Below are 18,300 nucleotides of genomic sequence, written 5' to 3' on the forward strand. Positions count from 1 at the left end.
GCTGTGATCATGGTTATTCCACAAAATATTGATGTCTGAACTCTTCCTGAGTTAAAACATTAGTATTGTTGTTTCTAAATGATTATGAACTTGTTTTCTTAGCATTATTTGAGGTCTGCAAGCACTGCATTTTTTTGTTGTTTTGACCATTTCTCATTTTCTGAAAATAAATACAAAATTTAGTGCTTGGAACTTCGGAGACATGTTGTCAGTAGTTTATAGAATAAAAGAGCAATTTACATTCTACTCAAAAATATAAAGAGAAAAATCAAACTGAAAATTTGGCAGTGGTCTCTTAATTTTTGCCAGAGCTGTATGTAGGGGGCTTGTGTCATTATATATCTATAGGACATCTATCTATCTATCTATCTATCTATCTATTATTCATGTATATGTGGGCTGAATAAAACTCACCACCACTTGAAAAGAGCTAATATGGAGTGCTGCCTTTATCTGGAGTGAATATTGGATATTGTGGTTGAAAACTGGACTTTCTGTCAGGGGCCGGGCACCCGAAGCTAAGTACTGTGCTGTTTCCTTTTTATCTATCTATCTATCTATCTATCTATCTATCTATCTCATATCTATCAATCTATTATTTTTCTTTTTATCTATCTCTCATATATATTATCTATCTATTACAATCTATCTCTCATATCTATCTATTATCATCTATCTATCTTTATCTATGTATCTATCTATTGTCTATTTATCTATCATCTATCTTTATCTACTGTATGTATCTATCTATTATCTATTTATCATCTACCTATTGTCTATCTCTATTATCTCTCTTTTTATCTATTCTATTCTATCTATTTTGACAGTTCTGGATATGAATTTACTATACTTTTTTACCGGATTGCACTAGTCCAATTTATACGTAGATGTGAACTAAGGCTGAAATTGAACATGTCTCCGATATTTTCCGTGAACCACTTGGTCCAAGGGAAAAATTGGATATGTGCGTAGCCCCATAGGCTGTAATAGATAATAGTGCTATCTGTGAAAACTATGGATATCGCTCGTACGGGAAAAATCAGGTATGTGAACGATCCCTGAAAATTGGATGTTTGAATGAGTGTAAAATAACAAAGCAAAAGTTATGAATTTTTCCCCCCAAAATAAAAATGCCTAAAAGCCAAACTTTTACTCCACAGAGAATGAAGAATGGGGGCTTAAATGTCTAAAAAAATAACAATAATCGATCTACTGGCACTGAACCTTCCCCCACCTCCGCAATTACGTGGTGCGCCATCACAAGACCATGAAATCCAATTACTGGGGCAGAAGTGATGCCTCTCCCTTACGGACATCTGCACTAAGACCAGAGATAAGTTACACTTCGGGATGACATGTAATTGCAGCAGCGGTGTAATCAATCATCAGCTGGGAGCAGCAGGAGATTGCAGAGGTGAGGATATCATTTTCTGATAATGTAACACACGTTCAGCTCGCTGCTCTCTGTAAACTCTATGACAAATTTGCCAGCACCTTTAAAACTTTCCAAAATACCTTTGCAAAAATTAAATAAAAATTTATGAATATGTCATGGATTTGGTTATTTCTACCCTTTAAGTAAAAAAAAGCAAAAACATAATATAAAATAATAAGATAAGAGTTACAACAAGGTTGTGTCTAAGGAACCCCTAAAAGTTGTGCAAAATTCTGGAAAACATGTTCTGTAGACGCAACCCGTGATAAAAAGGAAATGCCCCGACTATATTGTGAAGTTTGTGGTTTTTAAACATTTTTCCACAATTTCCTTAAAACAGAATTACACATTTTCACTTGTCAATTTCATAATTGATGTTTTCGAGAGGCTAACGCCTCCTTGATCATGTGCTGGTTGCATAAGTACAAAATTCATGCAGAACATGGTTAGGAAATGTTTAAAGAGGTTTTCCAGGACTTAGTTTTTAGGCCCGGGTAAAAAAAACAAACAAACAGGCAGGTAGTTGCTAACAGAGGCAACTATTACCTGTCTAGTCTACCCGGCGCCGGCTCAGATCGGTCACCAACTGCTCCTGCCAGCGATTCAGCTGCTCCCTGTCAACATGGCAGCTCTTCTTTTTCTGGGCTGCTCTGTCAGCGAGGCATGACTGCTGCCATCATGCTGATTGATAGCAGATCCCCAGTAGTTGCTGAGGAAGGAGATGACAATTTTTTTATAAGATTCTAAATCGAAGGCATAGGGGAGGAAAAGGGAGGAGCTCTCTAACTCTAGCTCCTCCCCCACTCTTCTACATAGAATTTTATGAGCCCCAGCTGTCATCTCTTATCTCAATTATGGGAGAATATGCCTTCACTGATTACAGATTTTACCTCGGAAATTGAGAATTTTGAGAGTGAAAGATCAGTCCAGAAGGCAAAAAAAAGCATATTTGTCTAATAAGATATATTACAAAGTTTCTTACTTCTGAAGAAAATTAAAAGAACAGTTACAGGTTAAGTGATTTTGCAAAGAAACAATAAAAAGACAGACCCAGATTAATTATTTAAAAATAAATACAAAAATAAGCTAGACGATCACTCAGGATGAGTCAATTCAAAAATCGTTAAAGGTCAGGACCATCGTTTTTGAAACTGAAAAATGACAGTTCTTTCTCATCCTTTTATCTTATTTTTGTGCATTTTTTAAATTTTATTTTATAAGTGACAGAACGGACAGGCCACTTATTTTAGCCGCTTCACGGCTTTCAAAGCATGAAGCAGCTAAAAGAAGTTACAAAAGCTCATTATTTTTATCATTTTTTAGCTCTTTTTCAGGTGGGTTCCAGACGAAATGCGCCTGAAAAACCTGCTGAGAACACATCCCCTAAGATATATCAGGAAAGACCTGAGAAATGTAATATATATAGCCTTGAGGGGAAAAAGGGAAAAGAAAAACGTAACTGAAACCATTAAATAAGCTGACGGATGGAATAATATACAGACGTGAAGAGCATCAGCGCCTTGATAGAATCATCCGGCTAAGGTGGTGGAAAGATCAACATCAGGCAATGATGCTATGCCTATCTGGGAAAGACATTAGCTCAAATTAAGCTAAACACACAACCTAAAAGTAAAAAAGGAAAACAAAAATAAAAGAGCAGAAGAGAGGAATCTATATTTCTAGGACCTCATTTTTCCATTGTGGGGCCTGTTTATTACTCTCCTTTTGCGCAACAGCAGACATCATCAAACCGCTGATATCGATAGTAGAAGGTAGAAAAACTAGTAGAACGATAGAAAAATATAAAGAGGCATTTTTTCCTGAACTGTCACAGAAAAATTTAACTATTTTTTAAAAATTACCATGCTGAAAAAAAAAAGGTATACAAGTGTAAGGGGGTGGTGAGTCGGAGATATGGTTAATCATCGTTCTATGGCACTTGTGACCAAATGTCGCCATTTGCTGAACCGAGTAAGGTGGAACCAGAAGATGGAGGAAGCGCTTCCGGAGGGACGGGTTTGAATGGAGCAGTGGGTGAGGTGTTAGCTGTGTCGCAATTTTCAAATATAAAAGGCTGGAGTGACAAGAATAGAAGTCAATTGGTGTCAAGAAGAGAAACGAGGACGTGTGAGCGGAGTGGGAACGCAGAGGCAGAACGACCTGTCTCGAGATCAAGACAGGTGGGATATTGTGGGTCAAGCATAGATGACCAGACTACGCCGGTCAAGACCCGGTACTCAGACTCCGTTGGTCAGGACCTGAAGTCCAGACTTCACCAGTTGAGACCTGATATCCAAACGCCACAGGTCAAGCACTGAAGGCTGAGTACGAAGCACTGTACGTGGCCGGACGTCTGCCATGGTGCCCAGAAGAACAGGGCCGTTACTTCCAGCATAGATGTACGGTGCAGGGTGTAGGCCGGGACCGTGCTGCAGAAGGGGCCGGGGCTGACTAGTGTGAGGCGCAGACATAGAGTGCTAAGTGACTCGCTATCAACGACTTGTGGCCTAGTGGGAAATATTGATGATCCCCATAAGTGCCAGCGTAGTAATCGAAAACGCTTGAAGGACATATTGCAGTGAGGGGCCTATCGTTGTGACACCCGTGGAAGGTAAAGCAGAAGGATATAAAAGTGCCGGTCACACTGAGAGATATAGAAGGTAGATAAAGCAGAGAATAAGCTATTGAAACTGATGTACTGTTGTCACTATTACTGTTAATGTCTTGTGACTTGTTACCTGTTACTTCTGACTTGTTGTGTGACTGAACTTCTTCTGCTCCCGCCGTCCACTAACCTCCCTAAACCTGACATTTCCCTCTCCGTGAGTGGCACCACAATAACACTCCGGCACCAGGCGCGCAGTCTGGGTGTTATGTTTGACACGAATCTCTCCTTCAAATCCCATATACAATCTCTTGCCCGCTTTTGCTATTTACACCTAAAGAACATCTCTAGAATCCGCCCTTTTCTCACCATGGAAACAACAAAAACCCTCACTGTAGCATTGATCCACTCCCGCCTGGATTACTGCAATGCTCAATTAATTGGCCTCCCTGTTACTCGACTCTCCCCTCTCCAGTCCATACTTAATGCAGCAGCCAGGGTCGTCCATCTGGGTAATCGGTACTCGGACGCGTCCGCTCTTCGCCAGTCCTTACATTGGCTGCCCATTCATTATAGGATCCAATTCAAAGTACTTGTTCTCACCCACAAATCTCTCCACAGTGCAGCACCCCCCAACATCTCCTCCCTCATTTCTGTCTATTGGCCTATTTGACCGCTGCGCTCTGCAAACGACTTTCAACTAACCTCTGCACTAATCTGTACCTCCCGACTCCAAGACTTCTCCCGTGCTGCGCCAATCCTCTTGAATGCTCTACCCCAAGAAATTAGGACTATCCACAAATTGCATCGTTTCAGGCTCTCCCTCAAAACACATTTGTTCAGAGCGGCCTATCACGTTCACTAATCACAGTCATTCTATGTGTAAGTGTGCGTGTGTAGCCCATTCACTATCTCCATCCATCCTTCACTCCCTCAAGATGGCTGGACCATCATTGTAAATATACCATTGTAAATACACACCTGTTCTCTGTATCTCCCCCACCTCTTTGTAGAGTGTAAGCTCTCACGAGCAGGGGCGGCTTATTTTGCTTTATTGTATTGTTAACGTTGTTACTTATGTTTGGAACTGTTAAACTGTAAAGCGCTGCGGAATATGTTGGCGCTATATAAATAAAGATTATTTTTATTATTACCTGGTATCTGAGCAGAAGACTGTTTCCATAATTAACACTTTCATTTCTGTGTTAGTAAAATAAATAGCATTAGTTGGTTACTTCCGCCTCATCCTCATCTGCGTGTTTCATCCCAGTAACCTGTTCACACAAGGTGGATTTTCTATGATGCTATAATCCTCAAAAGGCAGTAAGAGGGTATATAGTTGTACCCTGCAAAATTCACAGAGAAGCACACAAGACTCATGTCGACCCCATTGTCCTCTCTGTGTGCCACATAACTATGAGAAAACCAGCACTGTGGGCAAGTGGCCATAAAGCTAGAGGCCAGTGAGCAATACACAGTACCACCACTTCCAGGACATTATACTTGGTTTATTAGCAGGGTTTTGCTATGTAGCTGGGAGCAGCATGCTATAGGAGCAGAGACCCTGATTCCATGGATGTATCACTTACTGGGCTGCTTGCTGTAGTTTTCATGGAATTCCTGTTTTCTCTATTGTAGATCCAGCAGTTCTCTAAATGCTTACCTCTGTATAGCCCCACCCACATCACTGATTGGCAGTTTTCTGTCTGCTCTGTGCCAATCAGTAGTGTGGGTGGGGTTGTACTACACGGCAGCAAGTTTACTAGTCCGCTAGTGATAATCTCTTGCTGAGAAAACAATGATTGTATCAAACCTACAGTAATCAGCCCAGCAGTGAGTAGCAGTGCTCAAATGCTGAGCTGTGTATAAGCCCGCCTACACCCCTAATTGGCACCTTCCTGTGCACAGTTTCAGCAAGCTGCCAATCAGTGGTGGGGGCGTGGTTACACAGATTACCTGAACTGGCTTGCACGTGACGGCTAGTCCGGTAGCAATAATCTCCAGCTGATAAAACACTGATTGTATTGAAATTACAGCAAGTTGCTGAGCAAGTGACACGCCGTTGGAATCGGGCTCACTGCCCCTACATTATACTGCTCTCAGATTATGTAGCAAAAACCTGCTGACATTACTTTTCTGGTACAATTACACTACACGATTATTGTAAATGAAGGTTCCCTGGAGCATTTGTTTCCCGATTATCAATCTAAACCGGCTGCTGATCGCAATGCTCGTTCTTCAGGTGAAATGGTCTTTTGGTTTCCACAAAAGATTATTGTTCTCGACATCGTACTGTGCTGCCAGATTCTGATCGCTTTCTCGATTAATAATTGCTATGGGAAACTTTGGTTTTCACTGGGGATTGCCTTTATAGGTCGTCAGAAGCCAATTAACCGATTTTTTTTTTTAGACTGTAGTGCCCATTGTTTTATTCAAAAAGACTTTTAATTGCAGCTAATAAGTTGTACCATAAACTTTCACACGAATACAGGCGTCTCTAAAAATATACATAAGTGAGCTTTCTAGAAAAGTCAACTCTACTTCATTCAAGGACCATAAATATCCTTGTGAAGAGGTCTAACGTTGGCCATACTCATTTGAGCAAGGTCAGCCGAAACTTCCGATGTAAGTGGGAAAGAAGAATTGGGCATCTTAAACTCCAATGGTCAATCTGTTTTTTTACTCTCTGGAAAGATTAGAAGCTCACTCTTCTTTTCCAGTCACCAACGTATGCACGCTCTATCAAACTGAGCGTCCATGTTTAAGGGAGGGTTAAAAATGAAATTGTATGGGCAGCTTTTAGTTTCAGACAAAAGTTAAAAAATTAGCTAAATCCTGGTATAAAAGTTTCCTTTATCAGTATTTTTGTATATTACTCTGTGATGACGGCACAAATTAGGAAAAAAACGGATCATATCATATGTTGTAAGACAAACCCTTTACGAGACTCTCTGAACTCTATTCCTAGCTCTAACATGGACAGGACTTGACTGTTTTTAGCCGCCCCGATTCCCATACCTCTGTTCTTATAGACAAGTATGCAGTATAAAGCCTCAACACTTGGGGATGTAGATGTTGAGGCTTTACATAGTCAAACTGAGTTCAACTGAGTCCTTGCTGTCAATTTAGTCCACAGGTTACAACAAATTGTTGGCGGTGGGTATGACGTGATTAGCTTATTGTCAGGAAATCTCACTACAGTGACGTCTGGAAGTAGTTGTATAGGTACTTGTCCTCCCCCACCCACTCAACCACAAAAGACTGCTATTTCTTTTGTAGAGATTCAATCTGCCAATTAAGAAAAATCTAATGTAGAACGCTGATAGAAATCAGACTGGAAGTGCACAGGCGGCATGTCAACCTGGAGCAAGCAGTCTAAGTGCACGGACACACCTCCTGTGCACTTCCAGTTCGATTTGTCTATGCCTTCTACACTAGGTTTCTCATGACTGACACAGAAAATCACTACATATCATTTTAAAATAGTGACAAGTACCTACACCACCAAAAACATGACTTCCATATGTAAAAAAGTGTCAGTTTCCCTTTCATTTCTAATTGCATATAGTGTTATGCCATAGTTTTAGGCAGGTGTGGAGAAAAGCTGCAGAGTAAGAATGCTTTTTCAAAATAGAAGTGTTAATAATTTATTTTTTTTCAATTAATAAAATTCAAAATGAAGGAACAAAAGATAAATCTAAATCCTATCATAATTCGGTGACCGCCCTTTCCTTCATCACGTCTTCTCGGTACTTGTTCTCACACTTTTTGAATGAACTTGCCAGGGAGGATGCTCCAAACATCCTGGAGAACTGACCACAGATCTTCTATGGATGTTGCTTCTGTGCAAATCCTTCTGTCTCTTCACGTTACCCCAAACAGACTGGATGATGTGAGATCAGGGCTCTGCAGGGGCTGGATCATCACTTCCATGTTCTTCTTTACATTGAAATATTTTTTAATCACATTGGCTACATGTTTGGGGTTGTTGTTCGGCTGCAGAATAAACTAGAAGCCAATCAGACGCCTCTCTGATTATATTACATGATGGATCTGCCTGTATTTCTCAGCCTTAAGGACAATAAGGAATGGGCAGCGTCGAGAATCGTAGACACATTAGTCGGTGAAGTAAACTTAGTGCAGCAGATGAAAGGCACATCACACATTCCTTTGAAGTTGGAAGATGTCCAGCAGTGCCATCATCTTAGAGCTAGCTAGCAGAAACTAGTGGGACTAAGCTACACCCACATACTGTACGGAGATGTCTTGTTAGAAGTAGTCTTCAAGGAAGAATTGCAGCAATAAACCAAACCTTCCACATGGAAACAAAGACAAGTGACTCAACTATGCAGGAAAAGATAGGAACTGCGGGCAGAAAAATGGCAGCAGGTGCTCTGGAATGCGGAATCACAATGTAAAATATTTGGCTGGTATCTAAGTGGTAACATTTCTCCTTATGGAGAGAGACAAACCAGGCCTGGCATGTTAGAGTGAGGAAACTTAAAAGCCATGCATGCTACTCTGGGATATTAACTATGTAAACTGTATGTTCAGAAAGAAAGAGGACTAGAACTCTATTGCCACCTATTGGAAGTAGCAATCCTAAAAGTCACTATTGAGCATTTAACAAGACAGAGAAGCATGCATGGCATTTAAGTCTCCTCGCTCTGAGATGCCAGGCCTGGCTTGTCATTCTCCACTAGGAGAAACTCCTTAGATCCCAGTATTAAGCCTCTCACCTAGCCAAATCAGATTTCATAATTTGCACTGATGAGGGGCAACACCCCGTAACACCGTGTCTGCAAATTGAGATTCTAGTTTGGCTTTTATCCTAAAGGCCCCATCTCACATAACGAGATCGTTAGCGAAATCGCTGAAACGTCACAGGTTTTGTGACGCAACAGCGATCTCGCTACGTGTGACACATAGCGGCGACCGGCCCCCCGCTGGATATCGTGATCGTGCTCGAATGTCCTGAGCCAATTTTTGATTGCTGGTGTCCCGCTGGCCAGCATGCATCGCTGTGTTTGACGCCGATGAGCGACCTCAGGGACGCAGGCGGGAGTCGTCAGAATCGCTGCTGTGTGACAAGGTCCCAACGACCGCCGAGGTCGTTATACGGATCGCCGGATCGTTGCTGCGTCGTTGAGTAGATCTGCCTGTTTGACAGCTCACTAGTGACCATGTAGCGACGTACCAGCGATCCTTACCAGGTCGCATCGTTGTCGAGATCGCTGGAGCGTCACTTAGTGTAATGGGACCCTAAGTCATGTGAAAAGGCTCCTTAAAGGGTCAATATTGACTTTTAGGATTGCTACTTCCAAAAGGTGGTGTGCTAGAATGCTAGTCCTCTTCCTCTCTGAAGAGGCAATATGCATAAATATTTGGCTGTAACAGCAGTCAGTTTGCTTCCGAAGAGCTGGAGAGTGACAATGATGATAGTTCTGCAGGAACAGTGAAGCATGGTGTGGAGGGTCCTGATGTTTGGGGCAACTGGAGTTGGGTATTCAGTCAGGATTAATGGTCTCCTCAATGCTGAGAAATGCAGGCAGATACCTAACCATCATGTAATACCATCTGGGAGTCGTCTGATTGGCTTCAAATTTATTTTGCAGCAGAACAAAAACCCCAAACATCCAGCCAATGTTATGAAGAATGATTTCAGTGTAAAGAACAACAAGGAGTCCTGGAAGTGATGATCCGGCCCCTGCAGAGCCCTGATCTCACATCATCCATGACTGGGATTATAGAAGCTGGAAGATCTGCACAGCCAACATTCACAGAAGAGCTGGGGTCAGTTCTCCAAGATGTCTGGAGCAATCTTCTGCTGAGTTCCTTCAAAATCTGCCTACAAGTACCTAGAAGAACAGATGAAGGTAAAGGGAAATAATAATAATAATCTTTATTTTTATATAGCGCTAACACATTCCGCAGCGCTTTACAGTTTGCACACATTATCATCACTGTCCCTGATGGGGCTCACAATCTAAATTCCCTATCAGTATATCTTTGGAATGTGGGAGGAAAGCGGAGGAAACCCACGCAAACTCCTTGCAGATGTTGTCCTTGGTGGGATTCAAACCCAGGACTCCAGTGTTGCAAGGCTGCAGTGATATCCACTAAGCCACCATGCTGCCCTAAATCACCAAATATTGATGTGATTTAGATTTCTCTTTTGTTCTTTCACTTTGATTTTATTAATTGTTAAAAATAAACTATTAACATTTCTATTTTATAAAGCATTTTCCACACCTGCCTAGAACTTTTGCACAGCACTTTAGTTACTACAGATCATATAACAGCACTGCCATGTCTTTTATCCTTTTTTATTGACCGGACACCATGTACTTTCCTCAATTTGTTCTGCTTTATTCTCATGTATCTTCATGATTATTAAATTGATGAAATCTAATGACACATATAAATCATAATTCTAGTCTACACTGGTGGCGGACACAAGGACATTGTGAAATATGGCAAAGTAATGACAAATAAAGTTTTTGTATTTTTGTAAGAAGGCAGAAAATCAGTCGGAACTGGACATCTATCATATCATAGCAGAGTCCTAAAACATCTCTTAGAGGAGAAGATGCCAATGAAACTCTAGTTCATCAGAAGTTATCATCAAAACCGCCCCAATAAAAAAAATGTCTACCGCCCCAATATGGTGATAAAATTATATGACCTGCAGTTGGGACACAAGACCCACATGTCATCCTACTACAAGCCATACGGAGGGTGAAGCTCTAGTGAAACACCTGAGTCCCATCCAACCCCACGTGTCTGTTCTGGCACGGTACGGATCCAATATTTCCTTTTTCTGGAGATGTTATAATTCAAATTTAGATTTGTTAGATTTGTATTAGAGAAATAGTTAAGGAGAAACTTCTCCAACTTCCAACTGCAACCTCATCACCTCCTGTAACTACACCCCTGTCAGGTCCTATGAATTGTCAGAAGTGACTCCCATGACCCATTCAGTGCCAAATTGTGATCCATGTATCGGGCAGAAACTCTGCCATATGTTTCCAGCTTCGTAGTTTTGACGGTGAAAGAAGACACATGTCCATCAAGTTCAATCTAAAACATAACATGCTCATCCAGAGCAAAGAAAAAAACCCATGGGGCAGATACTAACCCTCATAGTAAAAATTGTTTCCCCACTTAATAAATGGCAATCAGACTAGTTCCCTTAATCAACATCATACAGTAAACAGTCCATAATCTCACTGCTCGTACAGTAAAAAATCCATAGTCTCCCTGCTCATACAGTAAAGAATCCATAGTATCACTTCTCTTACAGTAAATAATCAATTCTCACTGCCATTACAATAAAGAATCCAGAGTCTTACTGCTTGTACAGTAAAGAATCTATAGCATCACTGCTCGTAAAGAATCCATCGTCTCACTGCTCCTATAGTAAAGAATCCATAGTTTCACTTCTCTTACAGTAAAGAATCCAGTCTCACTACTATTACAATAATCTGAAGTCTTACTGCTTGTATAATAAAGAATCTATAGTCTCACTGCTCTTATAATAAAAAATCCATAGTCTCACTGTTCGTGAAGGAAAGAATCGATAGTCGTACTGCTCTTACAGTAAGGAATTAATAGTTTCACTTCTCTTACAGTAAAGAATCCAGCCTCACTGCTATTACAATAAAGAATCCAAAGTCTTACTGCTTGTACAGTAAAGTATATATAGTCTCACTGCTCTTACAGTAAAGAATCCATAGTCTCACTGCTCTTACAGTAAGGTATATATAGTCTCACTGCTCTTACAGTAAAGAATTCATAGTCTCACTGCTCTTACAGTAAAGAACCCATAGTCCCACTGCTCTTACAGTAAAGAATCCATAGTCTCACTGCTCTTACAGTAAAGAATCCATAGTCTCACTGCTCTTACAGTAAAGAATTCATAGTCTCACTGCTCTTACAGTAAAGAATCCATAGTCCCACTGCTCTTACAGTAAAGAATCCATAGTCTCGCTGCTCTTACAGTAAAGAATCTACGGTTGCTCTGCTCGTAAACTTGTCAATGAGCAATAATTTATTGCAATGAAAATTCCCTCCAATCTTGAGAACAGAGAGGATTTTTATTAGGAAGTAAATGGCAAACTTGCTTGTTTTTCCCATTTAATATAGCAAGAATAATCGCACTACTCGGACAACCGCTTCTCAATTATTATATTCCCCTATGTCAAATAAAAACATCCATACTCATCAGCGTTTTCAGCATGTGGTCTCCTGGGGGTCACAGGATGCTATTATGCCACATGAACCCTGCACTCATTCAGTAGCCACTAATGGGCCAGGTCTCGCTCACTTCCTGAAGTCCTGGGGTCACATGACATACCAACATCACAGTAGACCCGGCATTGACATTGCTCGAATGGTGACGGCATCGGAGGTGAATACAGGCAGCTTTACAGTAATTGAAAAGGGGTTGTAAAAGTCGTAGACAACCCCTTTAACTATAGTGTTTTTTGAGCTTTTGGCTGTGACTTCAACCCCTAAATGAATGAACATTGTATGTAAATACATAAAAGCATCGCCTAATCAGAGAGAAGATGAAGCACCGCGATCAATAATTAAGGGCTTGTCGCTCTCCTTAAACTTTTCTGTTGTCCAGAATCCCTGTCTTCCAGGATATACTGCTGGCAATAATTAACGATGAAGCTATCAGTCTCTCTCTTACCCATTAGTGTGACAAGAAGGGACAAAGAACCTACGCTGTGAGCTCGTGCTTCCCCTTTGAGAATTACACAATGTCAGGGAAAAAAAAAGAAAAGCCTTTGGATTCGTTCTGTTCCACAGTTATCGACAGTGACAAATAGAAGAAGATGATGTCGCGCAGAGGCCGCTCTCTCCTCGCAAGGTGACACCGAGATAATTGAGCATCGATGACGCGGTCACGCGCGCTGGAAGAAAAGATGCTTGACCATCTGTGCTTCAAAAACTACACAAATGGAAGCTAATTTTTCACCCGCACAATGAAATGAACAGCAGGAAGCCACAAGCTCATCCTCTGGTTACGCCGGTGACGCAGAAGGCAGCAACTGTGACCGAAGCTGAGTTTTTCGTAAATTTAAGTTAAGAAAAATAAACCATCAGTCGACAAATTTACCTTTCCGAAGACCCTGATTCTGTCTGGTCTCGTCGCCACTTACATGTCTTTCTCGCATGGCCTTGTGATGTTAGTGACCACAGCTTCCTCTATTTCTTACCGGCAGCCCACCCCCTGCGCCGGCAACAATGACATCCTGAGAGTGTCAGGAAGCGTGAAACAATGAGAAAGGAGGGGAGCAGCAGCACCGTGTGTCTGCGGCACAAACATCCTGCCGTTACCATGCCCCCCAATACGACCCCCCCACCACCATTATTAAAGCTGCGGCAAATGGAGATTTCTTCCCTGCAGCGCAATTCCCAGTGGATGCTCCCAAGGGAAACATTGCTCTATGGTAGCTTAATAATAACTGCTTCATCGAGCCGGATAAGCATCTCAAGCTATGAGCATCTCTCCACCGACAGTACTATTAATGACCATTTGTTAGTGGCATGTTATGGTTATGTTCTAGCCACTTATTTGTAGATATGTATTTTTTCATAGATTATTGATCATTTTTTATCTCTGCATAAAATAAAATATTACTCCATGTACAGTAAGCATTGCGCTTGGCTATTTCCGGCTGTCCCATAGGGAATGATCGGAGTGGTACTGTGCTTTAGTGATGAGCGAGCGTGCTTGAATGAGGTGTTACCTGAGTATGCTCATGTCCTAAACGAGTATTTTCCGCATGCTCGAAAAAATGGTCGAGTCGCCACGGCTGCATGTCTCGCATGCAGGGATTGTCTTATCTGACTTTTTAACCATTATTTTGGACTCCATATTTATGCACAAATAAAGAAGCTTTGTTTTGTTCGTGAAGCTGAAGTGTCCAATTCTGCATCACTAAGGCTCCCAGCGGTCAGACGCCCACTGTCTGAAGTGGAAAACCTATGTCACTGCAGCTTTGCTTTGAGCTACCCTACAAACAGCGATACCTGCATTTTCTTCTTCTTCTCCTCCTTCTGACACCTTCATTGCAGATCAGGTAGGGTGACAATACAGGGACTTGTGGTACTGTCCAGGCAGGGAACTTGTGGGTTAACTCCTCACATTGTCGTCTCAATAACTCGGTGCTCTGAGCCTTGGGTAAGGCCTTCCGCTATATAAACCCCTAGCTTTCTGCTTCCAGTGCCAGTTATAAGCCCTACTTGGTGGTTCATGCCTTTTACCCTGCTTGTGTTCAGCTAGTTTGTTTCTTGTTACTGACCTTTGCTCGTGTTTGGATTATTATACTGCCTCATGGATTTCTTTCTGGCTCTCTCCTCTGCTAGACCGCTCCACCGGCCAGCAGCCACTCAGTGGACTCAACCCAGGTGCCTGTGTAAGTTCAGATCCTTGAATAGGTGTTAGACAGTGAAGGCCAGCATCCAACTGGGATCTACTAGACAGAGGGAATAGCATGAAAACTTTCCAGGGAGGCACTTTTAAGTGCTGTCAGTCTTCCACTGACAGAGCGCTGCTACATATTCCAAATTACCACTTATAATAATGGCCTCTATTTCCCAGTGACCTGTAGCCTTGATGCTCCTCAGCTAGTGATTGGCAGAGCAGGCAGGTATGTCACTTCCCGTGTGTGAAGTCAGGACCATGAATTAGAGACTAGTGGGGGCCAGGTAGTAGCTAGTATGTGAGGGTTAGTTTGGGTTAATTTGGATTTTTTTTAGTACCAATCTGAGCCCTTTTAAAAAGAATTTCTACTCCTTTAAATCATATGTCATTTTCTGATAATACATTACTTTTAAATGGGTCCTTCTCATCCTCATAAATGTATAGGGTGGGCCATTTATTTGAATCCACCTGGGTGGGCCATTTATATGAATCCACCTGGGTGGGCCATTTATAAAGTTGGATCCAAAATGGCCGACTTCAAAATGGCCGCCTTGGTCACCACCCATCTTGAAAAGTTTTCCCCCCTCTCATATACTAATGTGCCACAAACAGGAAGTTGATATCACCAACCATTCCCATTTAATTTAGGTGTATCCATAGAAATGGCCCAACCTGTTCATGGTCAGATAGAGCTAACAAGCAATTTTGCAATTTACTACTTATTAAAAAATGTCAGCCATTCTTGAAATATTAACACTTTTATTTACAGCTTGTTGCCTTGGAGACCGACCACCACTGTTTAGCTTTTAAGAGTGCGCTGCAGCTGTCCGGGATTACAAAGTAACAGCGTGCCCCAGTGATCATGCTAGCTGCCAAACAGTGCTTACAAGCGCAATAGAAAAGAACCTGTAAGTACTGGGTATGTTCTGCTGTTTAGCAGGTGGTCGGCCTCCTAGGCAACGATCTGTAAACAAAGAAAAAAATGTTAATATCTCAAGAACGGCTGAACATTTTAATAAGCAGTAAATTACAAAATTGCTTGTATTCAAAACCTCTATTCAATAATTATATAGAGGGTAATGTAAGATATGGTTAAAAAAAAACCTTAGGAAAAAAAAGTAAATGGTAGACTTTTCAGGTGGAAATAGTATCGAGGGACCATCAGTCTATGGCCTGTTTCACACTTCCGTTTCCCATTGACTTGCACTAGCGGCGGATTTTGACGGATGATTATCCGTCGGATCCATTTTTTGGCGTCCGCTGACTTGAGTGGACGGACAATGAAACGTTTTTTGTCTGCACGGATCCGCACTTTTACACTGAGCATGCCCGGAAGGATTTCCTTGCCAGAAATGTAACCCTAAATATCTCTCTCTATCTCTCTCCTTTTCCAGGCTGCGGTTCCTTTAAAATTCCGACTTCGGCGGATCCGTCAAAACAATGGTCCGGTGGCATACGTTGGAGTACATCGAAAACGGCTCCGTCTTTTGCAGTTTTTGACGGATTGCAACTGCCCGCAAAAACGGAAGTGTGAAAGAGGCCTATGTTCTAGCTGCAACTAAGTGTTTTTAATAATCCTTTGATAGTATTGAGCTGACAATATGCACTAAATACACTGTGGAATAAATGCTGGTGTTTTAGCGTGTAGCTTTTTTTTTTCATGCATATTTTCTGGACTATTTTCTGGTGTCTTTATCTGAAGCATGTATCTTTGGTTTGGAGTATCTTTGTACTAATATTTTCTGGACTAGTATTAGGCAAGCCTTCAATCCACGACATCATTATTTCATTATCCATATTACATTATTACAATTTCAAACAATTTGGTGACATAGCACCAGATTGAATGGTGACATTGACGCATGGAAGCGCTTGGGTTAGCTGTGGGTCAGCTGTTCCACTGCCGAGCACAATTTTATGCTAATAGTGGAAATAGTTTGAAAACAAGGACAGCTTTGTAAATGGCAATCAGGAACAATAACCCCTAAACAATACCCCATCAGCGAGGAAGGGGTAAACAGCACGTCCAGAGGAACACAGACATCACTTGGGACCTTTTTAAAAAGCGTTTTATGCAGGAAGACAAATGTCTTATAGGAAGGAACACAGCAGAAAATACTTTGTAAAGTTGCACAAGTGAGATCCCGATTCCCGAGCACTGCAAGAATGTAACTAGCTGTAAATAGTCCTGAGCAGTCCCGTATTGTAAACCGGTGTTTATGGATTGGTCAAGGAAACAATGATGGAATACATTTTTTTTATTTTTTACTGGAGAAAAGTTTCCGTAAGCTTTACTAGTGAAATGTAGACTTGTTTTTTTTTTTTTTCTTTTTACGCTAATCGAAAAGTCAAAATGTGAGTACTGTAAGAAGATGCGATAATAAAGTATGTTTTATGCAAAGCCTCATTCATTGCTCATAAATGCAAAGTAATGCATTTCTGTCTACTCGTAGGTGTGTGCGCATGGGAGGAACATTTCACTGGTGACGAAGACACGGCTTGTACTTAAGGGGGCTTTACACATAGCGATATAGCTGGCAATATCGCTAAAGTGTCACCGATTTTGTGACGCAGCAGCAATATTGCTAGCGATATCGCTATGTGTGATTCTTACCTCTGACCAGCTCCCCCGATGGATATCGCTGATCGCGCGAGAATGTCCAGGTCCATTTCTCGTCTTCATCTCCGCGTCTGACAGGTAAGTAACGACCGCTGCTGCGTCGCTACGTCGCTGGTGAGATCTGCCTGTTTGGCAGCTCACTAGCGACCATTTAGCCATGCACCAGCGATCCTGACCGGCTCATATCATGGTCGGGATCGCTGGTGCATTGCTAAATGTAAAGGGGGCTTTAGTCTGGTCTTTTCTCTGATAACATACGGATGCAAAACCTGAAAGATTAAAAAACAAGACAGAGGAAGAATTGAAATGTGGTGCTGGAGAAGGACGTTATCGATACCACGGATGGCACGAACAGCAAACAAATCAAACTTGGAATAAATTAAGCCAAACATTTCACTGGAGGCAAGGATCACCGAGCTACGACTTACCTACTTTGGACACATCATACGAAAGGAGCAAGAATAGAAGGAACAAGGTGAAGAGGAAGACCAGGAACCAGATGGCTTGATACCATCAAGATGATGGCGGAGAAGACCCTGGAGGACCTATCTAGGCTTGCACAAGATCTTTCTTCCTACATGTCGTCCATCCATGAAGTCACCATGGCTCAAGATTGAGCCAAAGGCCATAAAAAAAAATGTGCACATTGCGTCATTTGGACATTGGATCAGGTGTCGAGTTTTCCCAGGTAAAGTCGCTTTACTTTAATGCCAGCAGTCACTTTTCAGAAGCGGCATCGGCGGCGGCATTGCCAACGCGCCACCAGTGTCTTTCGCTCTACAGCAGTGTTTCTCAAGTCAAGACCCACCAACAGGTCAAGTTTTCAGAATTTCCTTAGTATTACACAGGTGATAATTTCATGACCTGCTCAAGCATTAATTCCATCTTGAGGACTGGAGTTGAGAAACACTGCTCTATATTCTCAGTAAGAGCATGGTCGCCTTACCAATGGAAGCCGCCCAAAGAATAGTCAACTTACTTCTGTTAATTGCTTCATGGATTCCAAACAAGTGCGTAGCATTGTGATATTGACACTGCTGTCCACTATGTTCATTTTATGGGGCACGTTAGTGGCATTTTTTCCAGGCAGATTCCATATGTACACACCTTACAGGGTTTTTCCTCCCCTTTCTTTTGAGTATCGTATAGCTCAAGTTTAGTTACAAAAACCTTATCCATGGATCTTCCTCCACTTTTCCACT

At 41.8% G+C, this 18,300-nt stretch overlaps 1 long non-coding RNA gene across 1 annotated transcript in view; it reads left to right on the top strand.

Annotated features, from left to right (window-relative positions):
* LOC141092370 (uncharacterized) overlaps positions 1–17,120 on the top strand; it is a 65,721-nt gene extending 48,601 nt beyond the window's left edge. Inside the window, exons 3-4 of the long non-coding RNA XR_012232780.1 lie at positions 1,161–1,414; positions 15,873–17,120. This is a non-coding gene — a long non-coding RNA (uncharacterized lncRNA). The remainder of the gene's footprint in view (positions 1–1,160; positions 1,415–15,872) is intronic.
* Positions 17,121–18,300: the final 1,180 nt, after the last annotated feature.

Source organism: Dendrobates tinctorius, unplaced genomic scaffold, assembly GCF_039654945.1.
Source record: "Dendrobates tinctorius isolate UK_male_01 unplaced genomic scaffold, ASM3965494v1 ptg000059l, whole genome shotgun sequence".
Taxonomy (NCBI): Eukaryota; Metazoa; Chordata; class Amphibia; order Anura; family Dendrobatidae; genus Dendrobates; species Dendrobates tinctorius.